The sequence below is a fragment of the Alnus glutinosa genome, chromosome 7 (genome assembly GCF_958979055.1).
Source record: "Alnus glutinosa chromosome 7, dhAlnGlut1.1, whole genome shotgun sequence".
NCBI lineage: Eukaryota > Viridiplantae > Streptophyta > Magnoliopsida > Fagales > Betulaceae > Alnus > Alnus glutinosa.
This window is the reverse complement of record NC_084892.1, coordinates 11,625,046-11,642,466: the sequence shown is the minus strand read 5'-3', so window position 1 is coordinate 11,642,466 and position 17,421 is coordinate 11,625,046. Positions and strand designations below refer to the sequence as shown.

Sequence of the window (17,421 nt, the reverse complement as noted above, 5' to 3'; positions counted from 1 at the left end):
AATAATATGAATTTAATTTTTTTATTAAAAAAACCAGTATTTTTTTAAAATTTTATTTTTTACAAAGTAAAATCAAAATTACGTAAATGCCACTCAAAATACCCGCCCCACCCCACACGAACCCGCCCCGTAGTGATCCACCCCGCATAGGTTGTCTTTATTAAGTGCGGTTTGCGGGTTGGAAATTGCCAACCCGCATAGGTGCGGGGCGGGGCCAAAAAAGGCAAAAAACCGCCCCGCCCCGCCCCATGCACACCCTTAGTGCCGGTCAAATTCAAAAGGAGACAAATCTCCAGCAATCAGGTTATTTCCCATATATATAAGGAAATCCAAGCTTATAAGGAAATCCAAGCATATCAATCTCCAGCCGTGCGCACCAAGGAAAGCAAGATATCGCGTTGATCTGTCAAAAATAATTAGTAATTTAGTTTCCATTGATATATGCCGTAAGTTTCATCGAGCAAAACAAAATCAAACTCCATTGAAATGCCCTTCTTTTCATCTCCCTCTCCTCTGTCTCTTAGTCTCATCACGCAACATCAATTATATTTATGGATTATCATCGGAACAATCTGTGCAAGTGCAACTCTAATGAACGTATGCTTAACAATTGGCTCTCCTTTAGTAGATGATAAAATCGTCAGCTTGCCAGGGCAGCCACCGGTCAGTTTCCAGCAATATGCAGGATATGTAACCATTGATGAAAAGCAACAGAGAGCTCTGTTTTACTACTTCGTTGAAGCAGAAACAGAACCAGCTTCAAAGCCTCTTGTTCTTTGGTTGAATGGCGGTAATATTCACGTTATTCATATATTAAACTGCTCTAAAATCCTTGTTGGCTTGAATGAATGAAAACCTTAATGGGTTTTGAAGGACCTGGCTGTTCATCGATTGGAGCTGGAGCCTTTTCCGAGCATGGGCCTTTTAGGCCAAGCGGAGACATTCTCGTCAGAAATTATTATAGCTGGAATAAAGGTAACCCCATATCTATATATATATATTTTGTGCGTTGAATGTGAATGTGACTGTGCTCATAAGATTATATTCAAGTAATTGTCAGATTTACTTTTAAGTTACTCTCTGTTACAGAAGCAAATATGTTATATCTGGAATCACCAGCAGGAGTTGGATTCTCCTACTCTGCTAACAAATCTTTCTATGATTCAGTGAACGATGAACTGACAGGTTTTGACTTCATTACTTATTCCATCAAACCGTTGAGTACCACCAAAAGAGATATTCTTAATAGAGATTCTGGTTTTGTTCATTTACAGCACAAGACAACCTAGTGTTCCTTGAGCGCTGGTTCACAAAATTCCCACAGTATAAAAGCAGAGATTTTTTCATCACAGGGGAGAGCTATGCAGGTATGTTCTAAGTTAATAGAAACAACTTGTTCAGGTTGAGAGAGGAGAGAGAATGATGAAAATTCTGCTTCTTACCAGGACACTACGTTCCACAACTTGCACGCCTCATTATTCAATCTAACGCGAAATTCAATCTCAAGGGCATAGCTGTAAGTAGAAGAAAAGAAACCATTCAGAAAGAATGATGAAGTCAATGCTTCAATTTTTATTATGATCCACAGTAATTAGGTGCTTATCCCAATATTTTACCCCAAATTTAATTTGCTCAAATTCCGATGGCTGCAGATAGGGAATCCTCTACTGGAGTTCAATACTGATTTCAACTCCCAGGCAGAGTTCTTATGGTCTCACGGATTAATATCTGATTCAGCTTTCGAAAGTTTCACTTCAATCTGTAATTACTCCCAAATCAAAAGACAGCAGGCAAGAAGTGGCTCTATCACCCCTGTTTGCTCCAAAGTAATAAGCCAAGTTTCAAGCGAAATTAATTACTTTGTCGACACATATGATGTCACTCTTGATGTCTGTTTAACATCGTTTAAGTCGCAATCTCAAGTCTTGAATCAACTGGTGAGAATTGGCTTTTTCTCATACACATTTTTCTTCGTTGCTTGCCTCAAACATGTATGGAAACTATTGTTTCCTCTGCTAAAATTTGATCTCCCACTTGTAGCAAAACACAGAGAAAATAGATGTTTGTGTGGAAGATGAAACAATTAAGTACTTGAACCGGAAAGAAGTGCAGAAGGCTTTTCATGGTCGGCTTATTGGAGTCACCAGATGGACTGTTTGCAGCGAGTAAGGAGCTAACTCTAATTGATATGGTCGGCTTATTGGAGTCGCCATACATATCTCAATTCCAGTATTATTCATGGCAGCATATAGTAAGAGACATTCTACTTGGTTTCTTCTTGCATCTTCTCATTCTTTTGACATTGGTGGTTTTCTTTCTTAATAACAGGGTCCTCAAATATGACATGCAAAATCTAGAAATACCTACCATCCATCTTCTGGGTGCACTTGTCAAGTCTGGCATCCGGGTGTTGGTATACAGGTAGATTAAGCAAACTTTATACACATTTATTTCCTTTAGTTCATCATTCATCAAGATATAGATTAGTAGTAATGATCCATTTTTACATTAATTTCTGTAGCGGAGACCAAGATTCGGTTATCCCACTTACTGGGACACGGACACTTGTAAATGGACTGGCCAAGGAGTTGGGACTAGATACAGTTGCGCCTTACAGAGCCTGGTTTGAAGGAAGACAGGTTAGTCAGTTTCCGAGAATGTGTTTGAACAAAACAATCAAAACCTTACTTTGTCTTTCTTACTTTTGGCTTTTGCTTTGCAGGTTGCTGGATGGACACAAGTATATGGTGATAAGTTATCTTTCGCCACCATTAGAGGAGCAGCTCATGAAGCTCCATTTTCACAGCCAGAGAGATCACTCGTGCTATTTAGTGCATTTTTGGCAGGAAAGCCACTGCCGAAAGAACTCTCATAGAAAAGCAATTCATAAAAAAAAAAACTCTCATAGATAAGCAATTAACTTCATTAATAAATGTCAAGCAATCCTATTGTTACATTTCACGACTAATCCCTTTACATTTCTTCACTATAGAAGAGACTATTCTCTCTTTTTTTGTTGAACCTTTTTCACCAACTTCTCATTGAATACGAAGTTATTCGATGGATTATGTATTTTACCAAAAGAAGCAATCACGGTAAATTACATCTGACATTATTAAATCTCATAATTTAGGGGTAATTACCTTTTCCCCCCATGAACTACCAAAAAATGCGCGATGCCCCTATGAACTACCAACTCGACCAAAATAGAGCATTCAACTACCAAAGACAACCATTTTCCCCCCTTCCGTCAGTCAAAGGGGTTAAAACAAACGGTCAACGGGTCACGTGACCGTCACATGCCATTTTACCCTCATTTTCTTCCTCTTTTACCCCCATAAACTACCACCATCTTCCTCTTTTCCCCCATGAACTACCACCATCTTCCAACATGCCCCCATGTAAAACGGCACATGACCTGTTGATTGTTTCTTTTAACCCCTCTAACTGACGGAAGGGGGAAAAATTGTTGTATTTGGTAGTTGAATGCTCTATTTTGGTCGAGTTGGTAGTTCATGGGGCATTGCGCATTTTTTGGTAGTTCATGGGGGGAAAAGATAATTACCCCCATAATTTAACTATCATGATTTTTACAATAACTTAATAATTCACGAGTAAAAGCACATACTATATGTAATCCATAATAGCAACAATTTCTTTCACTTGACCTTCTTACGTTACAATAGAAAGACGAGCGGTTTCCTTCTTCAACTATAACTTCACTTCCTTTCATAGTAGGAGTCTAATAAGAAAGCACTTCTCTTATTTGACCTATAGTTTAGTATATAGGATTATGATTAAATAACCGTTGCATTTAAGTTCAATAGTACTTGGAGTCTAACTGTTTACATATAGACAAATGTTACTTTATATTCTCTTGTTATTCTCCTATCATTCTTTGTGGATGTGGCATTGTTAATTCACCATTGATTTTTTTTTTTCTTTCTTTTTCTTTTTAATTAATATTGAGTTAAAGGTGGATTCATAATGCCACATTTGCGGGGAAGGATAGGAGAAGGATAAGAAAATACTAAGCAACATATCTCTTACATATATGCCAATGTCATGTGAGCCATTAAATTCTTACAATCTACCCACTTGGTCCACACGACAATAATGATATTTGTACACACATTGTGTGTGCACACATTGTGCACACACTAACATTAGTGTGCAACCCATGCATGTGATACCAGAAAATGATATTTGTACACACATTGTACACATACTCACAATGGGTCTGTGCACAAGTTGGATGCGTACAAATAACCGTGGAGCCCATCTCACATGAATGGGTTCCACACCAAATATTAGTGTGTATATAATGTGTGTACAAATAACACATCTCATTTTTCTTAGACTCAATAAGGTTTACATTATGCATTTAATTAATGTAGTCCATGGTTACTTTAAGTTGGTCATCATAAATCTTATGGGTAAACAACTGACTAGTTTGAGTCACGATGGTTGTCCATCAATAAGGTGGCATAATCCCTTCCATGTACCAAAAAACTAGCATTTTGTTTGATCGTGACTCATAAGTGGGAAGTTTTGCAAAATTATTCAACATAAATATCTTTTGTTAAAGATTAATTATTCCTGTTGTCATTCATCCAATTTCATATATATACGTATAAAATGAAAAATAGGAAAAACCATAAGCATATTGAATGAGGTCTCAAAATGTCTTGCATCATAGATAAACATTATACAATCCATAAATAAATATTATGGGATACAATCAACACCAATTGCATTAACATGTTCCTTAAATTTCTTTGGTGTTAACCCTTTCATTAGTTGATCTGTGTTGAGGGCCTTTTTTGGATTGGGCTTGGGTTCATAGAAAATTGGGAGAGTCAAGCCTAGTACTCACGTCAATGTAATGGATTGACTACAACTAGGGCAATAGAGCTTGCAACTAAATCAATAAGGATGTGAATTCTCGCAATACGGGGAAAAAAGGCCCATTGAAAATGGCTTCACTGACAAGAACATGTGGTGTGGCAATAAAATGTATATTAGAACACTAGCAACAGATTCCCAATAACCTCTTCAATTCCTTAAATATAGCGAAAATCTAAAACAACAAAAAGTAACCTACATTAGCTTCACTATTGCTTCTCTAAATATTGCTATCCAATCTATTGGGTAGCATATTAGCTTTCCAATAGTCCTAATACATTATTTTAACATAAAATATCTCTTTTCTCTGTCATCTCTCATCTTTTTGCCTTTCGTTGGAGGAGATTGTTTTAAAAATGTGAGGATAGGTAGGGAACTTGTATTTGTAAAGAAATAATATTTTAATATTATAAAGATAGATATGAAAAGCTATTGTTAAGTGTATTTGGATAAGGAAGCAAAAAGTAATTTTGTTTCCTAAATTTAGAGAAAATCAAAAGAGTTTGAAATATGTAGAGTGTGTATTGCTAGATTGAATAATTTTTATAATGAGATGAATATCTCAGTATATATACAGGTTCATAAATAGAATAGAAAAGGAAAGTGAATTATGATTACAATGGGAGAAATCATCCTTTGAATCAATTTGTCTTGTTGTCCATATATAATTGCCTAGTGAGGAAGCCTGCAGCCTGCCTTTCCTTATTAACTTGATATGTTGCATGGACTTTCCTTGTAGTCCTTATTTCTTTCCTTGTATGCAATGTGATCTGCTGCGCTCCTCATTATCTGCAGCATGATGTGTTGCAGAATTCTCTTGACATATAGCTGGAATTGAGGATGAGGAGATCATATATCCTTAACATCCCCCCGCAAGTTGATGGGGAGTGAAGCAAGCATTAACTTCTCACGAAGGAGGAGAAACCGGGCTTTGGACAGCCCTTTGGTGAAGATATTTGAAGGTTGAGACTGAGCAGAGATGTAGCGAGCAAAGAGGTCTTTATTGAAGATCTTCTCTAGAATAAAATGATACTCTACTTACATTTTGTTCCTGCATGGAACATAGGATTAGAAGAGAGGGAGAGAGCTCCAAGGTTGTCAACCCACATGCAGGGAGTATGGAAGATAGCAATGCGGGGTTCTTTAAACAGCATTTGAAGCCAATACATTTCGGTAACTGCAAGTGCCATAGATCGATATTCAGCTTCAGTGCTGGATTTGGCGACCACTGATTGCTTCTTGGCAGGTCACGAGATGACACATGGGCCAAGATAAATGCCATAGCCGGTCATGGATTTCCTGTCATCGGGGCTCCCTGCCCAATCCGAGTCACAGTAGCCATTAAGCTGCAGGGAACCGTGAGTATACTGAAGGCCAACGTCCATGGTACCCTTTAGGTATCGGAGCACGCATTTAGCAGCCACTGTGTGAACTGAGGTAGGCGAGTGAAGGAACTGACATAACTGATTGACATTGTATGCTATGTCAAGATGGGTAAGGGTGCAGTATTGCAAAGCCCCTACAATGTGCTTGTATTCAGAAGGGTCACTGAGTGGCTCCCCATCAAAGAGGGACCTGCAGTGGAACAAGGTGTGGGGGATGGTTTAGCACCATCCATGTGTGTCCTGCATAGAAGGTCCGAGACATATTTACTCTGAGTGAGGTAGAGGGCATGAGGTAGCTGAGTGGCTTGAATGCCAAGAAAATAGGGCAAAACTCCTAAGTCCTTGATGGCAAAGTCCTGTTGTAATTGGGCAACAAGTCCTGAAACTGCAGAGGGAGAGTTGTTGGAAACAAGTATGTCATCAACATATATTAGAAAAAAAATATGAACTGAATTATGATGAAGCATAAAGAGGGAAGTGTCCACTGTAGAGCTCGTGAAGCCGAGGTCCAATAAGGCTTGAGAGAGACGCATGGACCATGCACGGGGGGCTTGTTTCAAGCCAAACCATTGTTACTTGGAAAAGGCTACATCAACACCCTATTACGAATTTAGCCACTTATCGTAGTGCTGGGATGACTTCCTGACCTGTTGTAAAGACCAAGAAAATAAATAGGGGTTTAGCAATTAATAAATTGTGTTTATTAAATAGATGGGACAAATAATTATATTCTAGGTAGTAATATTTATATTATGGAGATATAATATAATGGAGCTAAAATAGAATAATAATAATAATAATTGATTTATTTTGTTTAACTAAAAATAAGCTCATCTAGTGTTGTAAAATCACACTTGATGATTTAATTAAAAAAAAGTGAAGAGACAAATGTAGAATATTATTAATAGGTCGATTGCAATTAAATAATGATAGGTGGAATTGGGGTGATAAATAATATAAGATAGTTTCATTTATTTTGTGGGCTTGTATGTTTTAGAAATGGTAGCCCATGGGTAAAAATGGGGGATTAAAATACCATCTTAGCCCATGTGAAAATTGACAAGTTTTAGCCCCACTTTATTCTCATTTCTATTTAAGCTTGAGGGGTATCTTGGTAATCACATTGGCTCCTCCTTTCCTTAATTCACGCATCTCTCTCCCATTTTCCCCACTTGTTGACTTTTCTCACTTAAGGATAGGGCCCACACTTGTTTCCTTTCTTTTTGGTTTCACATGGCTCACTCTTCTTACACGTGATTCCCATCAATAAACAAAGACAAACAAAAACAAGCAGCACACTTCTCTCCCTCCCACTTCTTCTCTCTCTTCCTTTTCTCCTTCTTTTTCTCTTTTCCCCTTTTCTCTCCCCCTGTTTCACGGCAGCAGCAGCCCTCACCATTTCTTTTCTCTTCTTCCTCCCTTCTCCCTTGTCACGCACGCACAGCAGCTCGCCTCTTCTCTTTCCCTTCCCTTTCTTCTTCCTCTTCTCTCACTCGCACTCACGCACGCATAGCAACCCATGAGAGAGCCCGAAGTGCAGAAATGCCGAGAGAGAGAACAGATCGTGAGAGAGAGATTTTGAAATGGAAGCTGTCCAGCCATGGGTAGAAGAAGAAAAGATGGGGTTTTTGGCCATGGACGTCTGGTGAGGTAAAAATCGCTAGCTTCCTTGTATTTTCACCTTTGCCCATTTATTTATGTTGCAAAATCAGATTCTCTTTGGGTTTGGTTTAGGTTGAAATCCTAGGGTTTTTAAAGCCACAAATTTAGGTGAATAATTTTATGGGTTTGGAATGGGTTTTGCTTGAAATGAAATTCTAGGGTTTTCATGGGGGGCTGATTTGGGATTGATATTATTTTGGTATGAATGGCTTAGGACAATAGTGTATTTCTCTTGGAGTTTCGGTTTTTAGTGATGCTAGATTTATGTTAATGTTCTAAGATAGGTTGGGTTTCATGTATGGGTTGATTTGGGTAATTATTGACATTGATGTTTAATGGTTGAATTTATTTAGATTGGTTAAGTTGGTTGTTAAAGAAGAGTTGAAGTTTTAATGTTGAAGTTAGTGTATATAGAGACTTGTTATAGGACTAACTATGGATAGAAGTTAAAATTGGATTACATGATATTGGTAAGGCCGAATGAGATGAGGGCTAAAATCAAATACATAGATTCACATAAATTGAAATAAGGGTTATTAAGATAACATGTTAAATAAGATTGGGCTATATAGTTTAAGTACTCAAGTATTTATGTAATGAAAGAATAAGAGTTTCATAGATAACTAGTAATTAGCAAGGATTAAGTGTTAAGTGTAATGCTTAGATGAGAATGCTTTAAAATGGTAAATGATCCAAATAGCCTTAAGACAACAAATATAAAATAGTGACATTATAGAAATACATGAATAGGCTCCAAAGTCTAGTGGTAATATAATTAGGTGATTAATGTAATTACCTATGCAGTATAAAATATCTAAGTGCGTTATGAGGTTATGCTTAGCTTGATAAACATTATATGTATATATATATGGACCGAATGCACTTAGCTTAAATGGATAAACAAACCATATGCATAATGTCTAATAATGATAGTAAGGTAACTTGGTATCCAATTTACTTATCTATGTACACTAAGTAATTTAGTGTATTAATGGACTAGGTTTAAGTATTGTATATGTATATGTATATATGTACATATACACATATGCATGCATACATGTTAAATATATATTGTTAACTTAGTAAATAAGCAACAAACCATTAATGGATTCACAATGGTAATGTGATGTAATAAATAATATGTAGGCAAATAAAATAGTAAATACACCTCCTAATTAATAAGCAAGATATAATAAGTACCTATAACCAATGATTAGCCTAATAATAGTTTAGGATACCTAGCTAGCTTTAGAAGCGAGTGATGTGACGTGTGAGCACGCGGGTAGTTAGGGTGTCATAGAGTATGTGATTCAATAGCATTGTCTAATGCTACCAATGTTTGCAGGATCGTGTTATAATTGGAGACTTCAATGGGTTCTCCAATGTAGAGTCCAAATGACTAGAGTCCAAGGAGTGTTCGAGTTGGAGTCTAATGCAGCCAAGGTGGGTATTCCACTCACTGAGAAAATATATATTTTTATATGTATTGGATTGATAAAAAATATATATATTGTTATTGAAACTGAACCAACCATATGATGAAATGTATATGCTTTGAGATGATTTGTTTAGTTTCGATTATGTTCAAATATTATCAATGATGTTTAAGAATTGATGCATGAGGGAAAGGTGTTAATTGATTTAAAGTGTTTTGAGTATGTTTTGCGGTTGAGATCTAAATTATGCAAATTGTTTGAGAACATGTAATGTTGAAACTGCGTAGATTTGATAAAGAAACTAAGTTTTGAATGATTTCAAAGTGTTGGGTAAAATGCTGGATTTGTTTTGTTTTGAGAGGACGTGATTTAACAACTGCATAATTTCAGCGTGACACAGTAGGAAATATATACTGGTCAAGCACGGAACATTGAGCATGTAGTATAGAGCATACATACCAGCAGTATCAGTATATCAGCAGCAGAACAGTATCAGTATCAGCAGTATCAGTATCAGCAGCATAACAGTATCAGCCCCAGTTCATGCATAGCATATATAGCATTGTTTTGTGAGAGAGGTTTTTATGTTATGAGTAGATTTTACTAGACGTGTTGGTATGCATAAGTGTCTTAAATGAAAAGCGCTTATGTATATTTCTATCGGATAGTCATGTGTTAATAGCATACATTGAACTTGAAAGTACATGGATATATGACTACCCAGGTGCGAGTAATGGCATGTCTATGAGTAGGAAGGTTGACTGTTCTTGTTCTTCAGGAAAGACGTGTTAGCATGATTGAGTTTAACTCTAGTGCTCTCATGATCTACTGACGTCAAGGCACGAAGCTGGAATACGATTAGAGATGGTGTTGCGAGTGTTTTGTTGAAGGATGTTATCCTAGTACGGAAAAGTAAGATGCCATGTTCTTTGCTGAAGACTTATGTGTATACGTGATATCTGTGATGGAGTGATCGTGTGCACATATGTCCAAGCGACCGGTGAAAAGTATTATTATAGATGGGTCTATATGTAGAAACTTCCAAGGAGGGATGTCTGGAACTTCTACATGTTTTCACAGCTATATAGTATGTTTTAAATGTTTTCTAAATAGTCGGTGTTTGCTGCATTAGCTGTTGGTAAATTGTGGCTAATATAGTGCTCGCACGACTAAAAATAAATAGAGGTTGGTTCTTTGTGAAAACTCAGTTAGTCTTATACCACTGAGGTCTTAGTATGAGGTATACTAAGGCGGTGAACTCACTATTTCACCTATGCGGATGTGGATACCACCACAACCGTGTAGATGATGTTTCTTTGGCTGCAGGTACTACGGTATAGTCGATGGGTCGGTAGCAGTGTGCTTGGGATATTATGACTGAAGCTCACCGCGACAGTTGTAATTGTCGGATCACGGGTTGTCCACTATTTTATAGGTTTGGTATGGCTTGTGACGTTTGTGTCACTTATTCTTTGTTAAGCCATTATTGTTATTGTGTTAATAAGACTTAAGCATATAGATGTTAAATGGCTCTTTGTTGTAATTAACTTATGATAGATGTATAAGTTGTAATTTCCGCTATTCAAATTTATGTTTTCCGCTGCATAGATAGATGTATGTTATACTCTGATTATCAGGTACATGTTATGGGGCATGTGCCATATGTTGGCTGAGCGACACGTAGTCGTGCCACTGCGATGACTCGTTTTACGTTTTATAAAAAAAAAAACGGGTCGTCACACCTGTTCTTCTCCTCTTCAACTTGTCAAGCCTCCAAGAAGAAGAATTTTTTGTCTAAAGCTAAGCACACCTTCTCTTGAAGCTTAGGGATTTATTTATAGGGAGAAAACAAGCCCTAGAAATTCTAGAAAAATTGTACTTGAGTCTTCTAGTCAAATTAGGAAGCAATCCTAGTACAAATCGGAATAGGATTCGTCCAGATTTGCGGTCATTTATTGTAGGGCGATTTTGGCATAGTAAAGGTCCGAATTAGGAAAAACCTATTTCTAACACATTTTTTTTTTCATTTTTTATTAGCATTCCAAAGCCACCAATTTCATTGCAATATGAGACTTTAAAAGAAAGTTATGATTAAAACATTAAGACATGTGCATAATCCAAATTTGAATCAAATCCGATTTTGACTCTTTTTGGAGAATTTCTGAGTTAATCATTTCCTTGATTTGATTAAACTTAACCACATCATATAGGTCTTCTATTATGATTGGTTAAGCTCAAACATATCTTCTAGGTCTTCTTAAAGTGTGCTTTAAGCCCAAAATCAATGGAATTAATTTCATGTTTATTTAAAACCCGAAAACAATAAAACAACACAAAATCAAACAAAAATAACAATGCTAAGGAAATGACATGTGAAAGTTAAGGGGCTTGAATGTGCAACATTCGATGCTTATCAAGACACTTTACTTTTATTCCTGTTTTTTACTAAATATTAGTACTATTTCATCTGTGGTTTTTAATACTCTATTTTCCCTTTGTCATTTTGAGACAAAAAGGGGGGAGTATTTTTAATTTTGGACAGATTTTTGTATTTTTCATCGTTCAAGTGATTTTTGTCCATGAATGGCCAAAGGGGGAGTTTGTTAGTTTATTGACTATATTCTGTTGACAAAATCACTACCATATTAGGGTACTGCTGAAACAGGAACGCTGTAATTCAGAGAATATTCTAGAGATAATTCAGAATATATTCTCTAATATGGAAAGGGCCTAATATGACAAATTTAGTGTCGCAAATATCAAGAACGGCAATTTTTGAAAGTCAATGAAGATTTTGACGTCCTTACAGCTCAGCGAAGGCGATTTCCATTGTGATCGTTCGGACGGCCAGAGGAAGTGTCCGGACGCCCGTCAATGTTTGAAGAAGTGTTTGAACACCTCAGCAGACGTGAGCCAGAGAGAGCAAAAGGCCTATGAAGATCTGGACGGCCTAGCAGACGCGAGCCATAAAGAGCAAAAGTTTTTCATGAAAGTCCAGATGCAAATGAGTTGACTACGGATGCTGGAAGTACCTTATGCAACCATCCAGACGCTACGACTATGCTGTTTGGACGCACTACTAAAATCTTTTGAAGAAAAACGTGTTATTTGAAGTCGGTTGCTGCTTGATGTCCGGACGTCCTCTTGCCTAGTTCGGACGCTTCCTAGGGAAATCTGAGTTTGTGTCAAATTAGGTTTTTCAAAACCTACTTAAAGGTGCTTCTTGGCTATTGTTTTGAAAGAATTTGGTATTTAATTCCGTTGTGCTAAGAGAGGGTGTTTAGGTAGAGATTGTTAGATTTGCTTTGAAAGTTTTTGTATGTGTGATTTGATCAATTGAAGTTTAGCTTAGTGAGGAGCCCTAAGATAAAGGAGTCCATTGAAGACTTCTTTAGACATGAGGTCTGGTTGGAAAGCGTTTACGTATAGGTACATGTCAGAGTTAGATGTACGATTACTGCATCTGGTTACGTGAGTACTACTGCCTTGTAACTAACTTTGTGTTCTGAATAGTGAATTTTCTGGGTTTGGCTACCTCAAAGTGGTTTTTCTCTTGATAAGAGTTTACTTTGCCAACAAAATATTTGTCTCTTTTATATTCTACATTTAATATTTTGTTGCATAATTGATCACACACACATGTTAATTAGGAGTCTCTTTATTTTTCATTTGTGATTATGGATCTTGAATTGTATATATATATATATAGAGAGAGAGAGAGAGAGATAAGGTTACATCATTGTATTATGTGTTTCTAAATAAATCAGTAACCATTATGTTATTGAAACAGTTGACTCAAACAATTACAGTATGGGATTATGGTAATGTCCACAATCAGATAATTATGGATGCAGGTTCAGAAGATGAAGGATTGGATTTCCTTTCGCTAGCTTTAATGATTATAAGCTAACGTTGTTGTATCTGGTTGTATTTATTTGTAATTTTTTATGTCTACTGTCATTGTTGTATATAACATGTTTAGAATGATGTTTGCATTTGTTAGGATTTTTATGTATGTGTATGTGTCGTCTGTGGCTCTTGTTTTGATGTACTTAGAGTATTTCTCACATGTAACGAAAAATACATGTCTGATTAATATATTGAGGTAATTCAGTCAGTTCTGATGTGTTGTGTTATCAATTACTATGTCTTTAGAAGAAAAAAATATATTCCGTCTCCAGATTTCATCTCTGATATAGTAATGTCACGTGGAAACCGGAGGTTTCTACTTACGAATTTGTTGATTCAAATTTGGGACGTTACATTAGGTCAATTGCAATTAATTTGAGTCCCATCAGTGACACATCTCATCGCACAATGATTGACATGTGGAGATTCTCCTGTTTGAACGCGATTTGACATTTAGCATAATAATGTGTCCCATTAGTCATATTAGGATATGACGAAATCAGGGTCATTGATCTTCTGCCATCACTCAGTTGTGAGATGACACATGGAGATGTTGTCCAATCAAACGGCACCTCACGTCACGCTAGTGGAACACGATTGCTTAGATTTGATCTAGATCGTTTGTTTCATACGCTTCCCTCCTATTGCCACAAGTCACTCTATTCTTTTGAATGGAACGGTCTATTCCTAAAAAATTCTTCTATCTATTGAGCCTAATTTATAATTTTGGGTGTTTTGACGCCTTTAGCTCTAACCTTGCTAAAACTTGTCATGACTGGGACACATTTTATTATTATTTACATCTTTTAATTTTCCCTAGGATTACACTTTATATAACTTATTTTAGTTCTTCTTCAATCCTTTGAATTGTTATTTTGAACTAACATAATGTTATTTATTAAACTATACATTTTTACTTATTCGTATTTTATATCACATCCTTACCTGTAGATATGAATACAATTTGCATCTTACAATTAAAAATGATGTTTGCTAAGGGACACTATGATATAAGTAACAAGTAGCGCACAAACACATGACTCAAGTCAAGGACAATTTGTCCACTCAGCTCAAAAGTTACGATGTATTTCTTGAATCCACCAAATTCTTAAACAATTCTTTGTCATCTCACAATGAATTGTGGTTTCAATTTAATTTATTTATGTCCAATCATAATTCTTACATGGAAATTTTATGTGCAAATTTGACGATGCCGTGTCTTTTTCATATGTCTATTCCTTAAATAATCTTATACCCCCTTTTATATGTGTCTTTCAAAGCCAACATGTTCTTTCACATATTCTTAAGAAAGGTATATGAAATTAGAATAGACAACTTGATTGTACCATCATACCCAAAGTCATATATATCCCCGCCAACAAATTCAATTGGACACGACTATTTCCAAAAACAAAAACTCTTAGTAATTGTCCAATGAGTATAATAAAATCTCAAGGGTCACGATACATGAACTTAATCAAAATTTATGTTAGTCAAAAGGCATCAAACGTTTCCAATGTCCCCATGCTTAAAAAATTCTTGGCCTAAAAATATTACTTTTTATATAAACTAATTAAATTTCCAACTATGATATCTATAAATTCAAAATGTATTCGTAGACTATAGATTCATCTTGGAGTTCCCAAAAATAAGTGCTATGAAGAGAGGCATAGGAACTATGGATGGAAATGCTATGAAAGTACTTATAGTAATGATAATGCTGTTAATGACCCTTTTTCTAGTTCTGGTGCATGTTGAGGATCGTCCCCTTCCCATTTTCGATCCCCCACCGCGACCCTCTCGGCATCCCTTTCCACCTCCCAATCGACTTCTCTCTTTCTCTCCACACAATGATGCGAAATCACGAAGGAAGAAAACTCCTAGAGGAAGAAGTGGTTCTAAATAAAAAAAAAAAAAAAGAGAACTTCTGGAAAGAGTAATGGTTCAAGAGTGCTTACTGAAGAACAAAAGGAAGAATTAAGAGAGTGTTATAAAGGGTGCGATAAGCAAAAGTTGAAATTGGCAAAGGAACCTCAATATGCCTTGCGTATTCTTAATAAATGCCAAGAAGATTGCCGAAGCAAACTTGGCTTATAGTAATGTACTATTAGTTGCACAAAGTCCATGAACACCAATATTGGTTCTGGTATAAATCCGCATATGCTTCTCTCTCTCTCTCTCTCTCTCTCTCTATGTATATATATATGTCACTTCTAAATAAATCTCCAAGGAGAAAAACATTCTTAAGAACTAGTATTTCTTAATATTTCTTATATACATCTTAGTTTTCTTCTTGTATTCTTAAGATATTATGATGTTATTCTCTTTATAATATTTACTTTCCAAAATAAGGTATGACTCTTTATATTTAAGCTTTGTAGATGTCGTATGGTTCTTTCATAGAAAAGATATACAAAATTGTCTGAGTCATTTGGAGGTTGATCCTTTCGAGAAGATTATTTAGAGCTTCAACCCCCTTGAATTGATTGATTTATGATTGTACTTCCTATATTTTATGATTTTGAAGTAATAGAAATCTCGAGTTTCTATCAAACACCCAAGGAAAGAAGCAACAACGCAAAACAAAAGTCAAGGGAAAAAACGATTTCTTAGGAGAGTTCTAAAATGAAGCAAAAGAATGGGGAATCCTTGATCATGTTTTTATCATGGTTTGCTTTAGTCAATATAGATATACAATTTCTATCTTATAAGGGTTTAATATAATTGTTCTATTACTTGTTTAAAGTCCTTGAACAAAAATGTTAGATCAGGCATATATCAAAAGGCTTTCTGTGATGACCCATATATATATGACATGGAATCACCACAGTGGCATGAGGATTAGCTATTAAGCCAACATTAACCTAATACATCTCATAGCATATGCATAATATATCAAAGATAACACATTGTTAAATTCATTAACTAAAACGAGTAATACAAGATTAAAGCCATATTTCTGTCTATCTGTTTAATGCTTAATCAAAATATTAATTACATCAAAGAATGACTATACAAAATAAGGGTCACATGCGACACAAGCCATATACAAAATGTCTATACAAAAGATTGACTATCCGTTTGACTCACATATGACCAAATGCAAAGAGCCTCAGTCGTAGTATCCCAAATACAACACCACAGGGTCCTCATCGATGTATGTAGTACTTGTAGTCAAAGCATCAATATCTGCACGATCATGGTGGTAGCCACATTCGCATAGGTGAAAATATGAGTTCATCAACTCAATAGTATAAAACTCCATAAGTTTTCACAATGAGCACACTCCAAATTTGAACCAGCAAATTCATAAGCAGAAACCTCCCGGTTTCCACGTGACATTATTAAGAGATGAACTCTCGCAGCGAAATATCTTCTTTTTTTTTTTTTCTTTTTTCTTTTCTTTCTTTCTTTCTTTCAAAGACTTAGGAATTGATAACACAACACATAAAAGCTGACTGAATTACCTCAATATATTACTTAGACATGTAGTTTTCTTTTACATATAATAAGTACTCTAAGTATATCGAAACAAGCGCCACGAGCGACGCATACACATACATAAAAACATACCAAAATACAAACGTCTTTCAAAACATGTTACATACAACAATGGCTGTAACATAATTAATTACAAATAAATATAACTAGTTAATCATTAAAACTTGCAAAGGAAATCCATGCCTTTGCCCATTAGAATCTGCATCAATAACTATGTGACTATGGACATTACCGCAATCTCATACTGTAATTGTGTGAGTCAACTGTTTCAATAATATAATAGTTACTGATTTATTTAGAAGCACATAATGCAAAGATGAGATGCAATGGCAGTTTTATATGCAAACTCTTAATTATTTTCTTTCTTTCACTCCACTCATTTAGAGCCGTTAATCCGATTAGCGGATTTCTTGGAGCTGTTGCTCCCTCACATTTGCTGTGGGACTTAAACCCCCAGTCTTATTAATTGTCATGGGACCTGAACCCTCGGTCTTATTTATTAGCTTTTTCGTACTAGTAGCTATAACTTCCTAGTACAATGGCATCAGTTCCTACCAACTTTTTATTTAATATTGTTTTAGACACAGGCAGCCGCTACTCCTTGGTCCGTTGGCAGTTGTTAC

General features: G+C 35.9%; 1 long non-coding RNA gene and 1 pseudogene across 1 annotated transcript; both read left to right on the top strand.

Annotated features, from left to right (window-relative positions):
* Positions 1-486: 486 nt before the first annotated feature.
* Positions 487-2,875, top strand: LOC133873244 (serine carboxypeptidase-like 45; annotated as a pseudogene).
* Positions 2,876-7,246: 4,371 nt separating this feature from the next.
* LOC133873666 (uncharacterized) lies at positions 7,247-10,979 on the top strand. Its single transcript, XR_009901143.1, has 3 exons — positions 7,247-7,940; positions 9,298-9,395; positions 10,694-10,979. It is a non-coding gene; the product is annotated as an uncharacterized LOC133873666 (long non-coding RNA).
* The last annotated feature ends 6,442 nt before the right edge of the window (positions 10,980-17,421 follow it).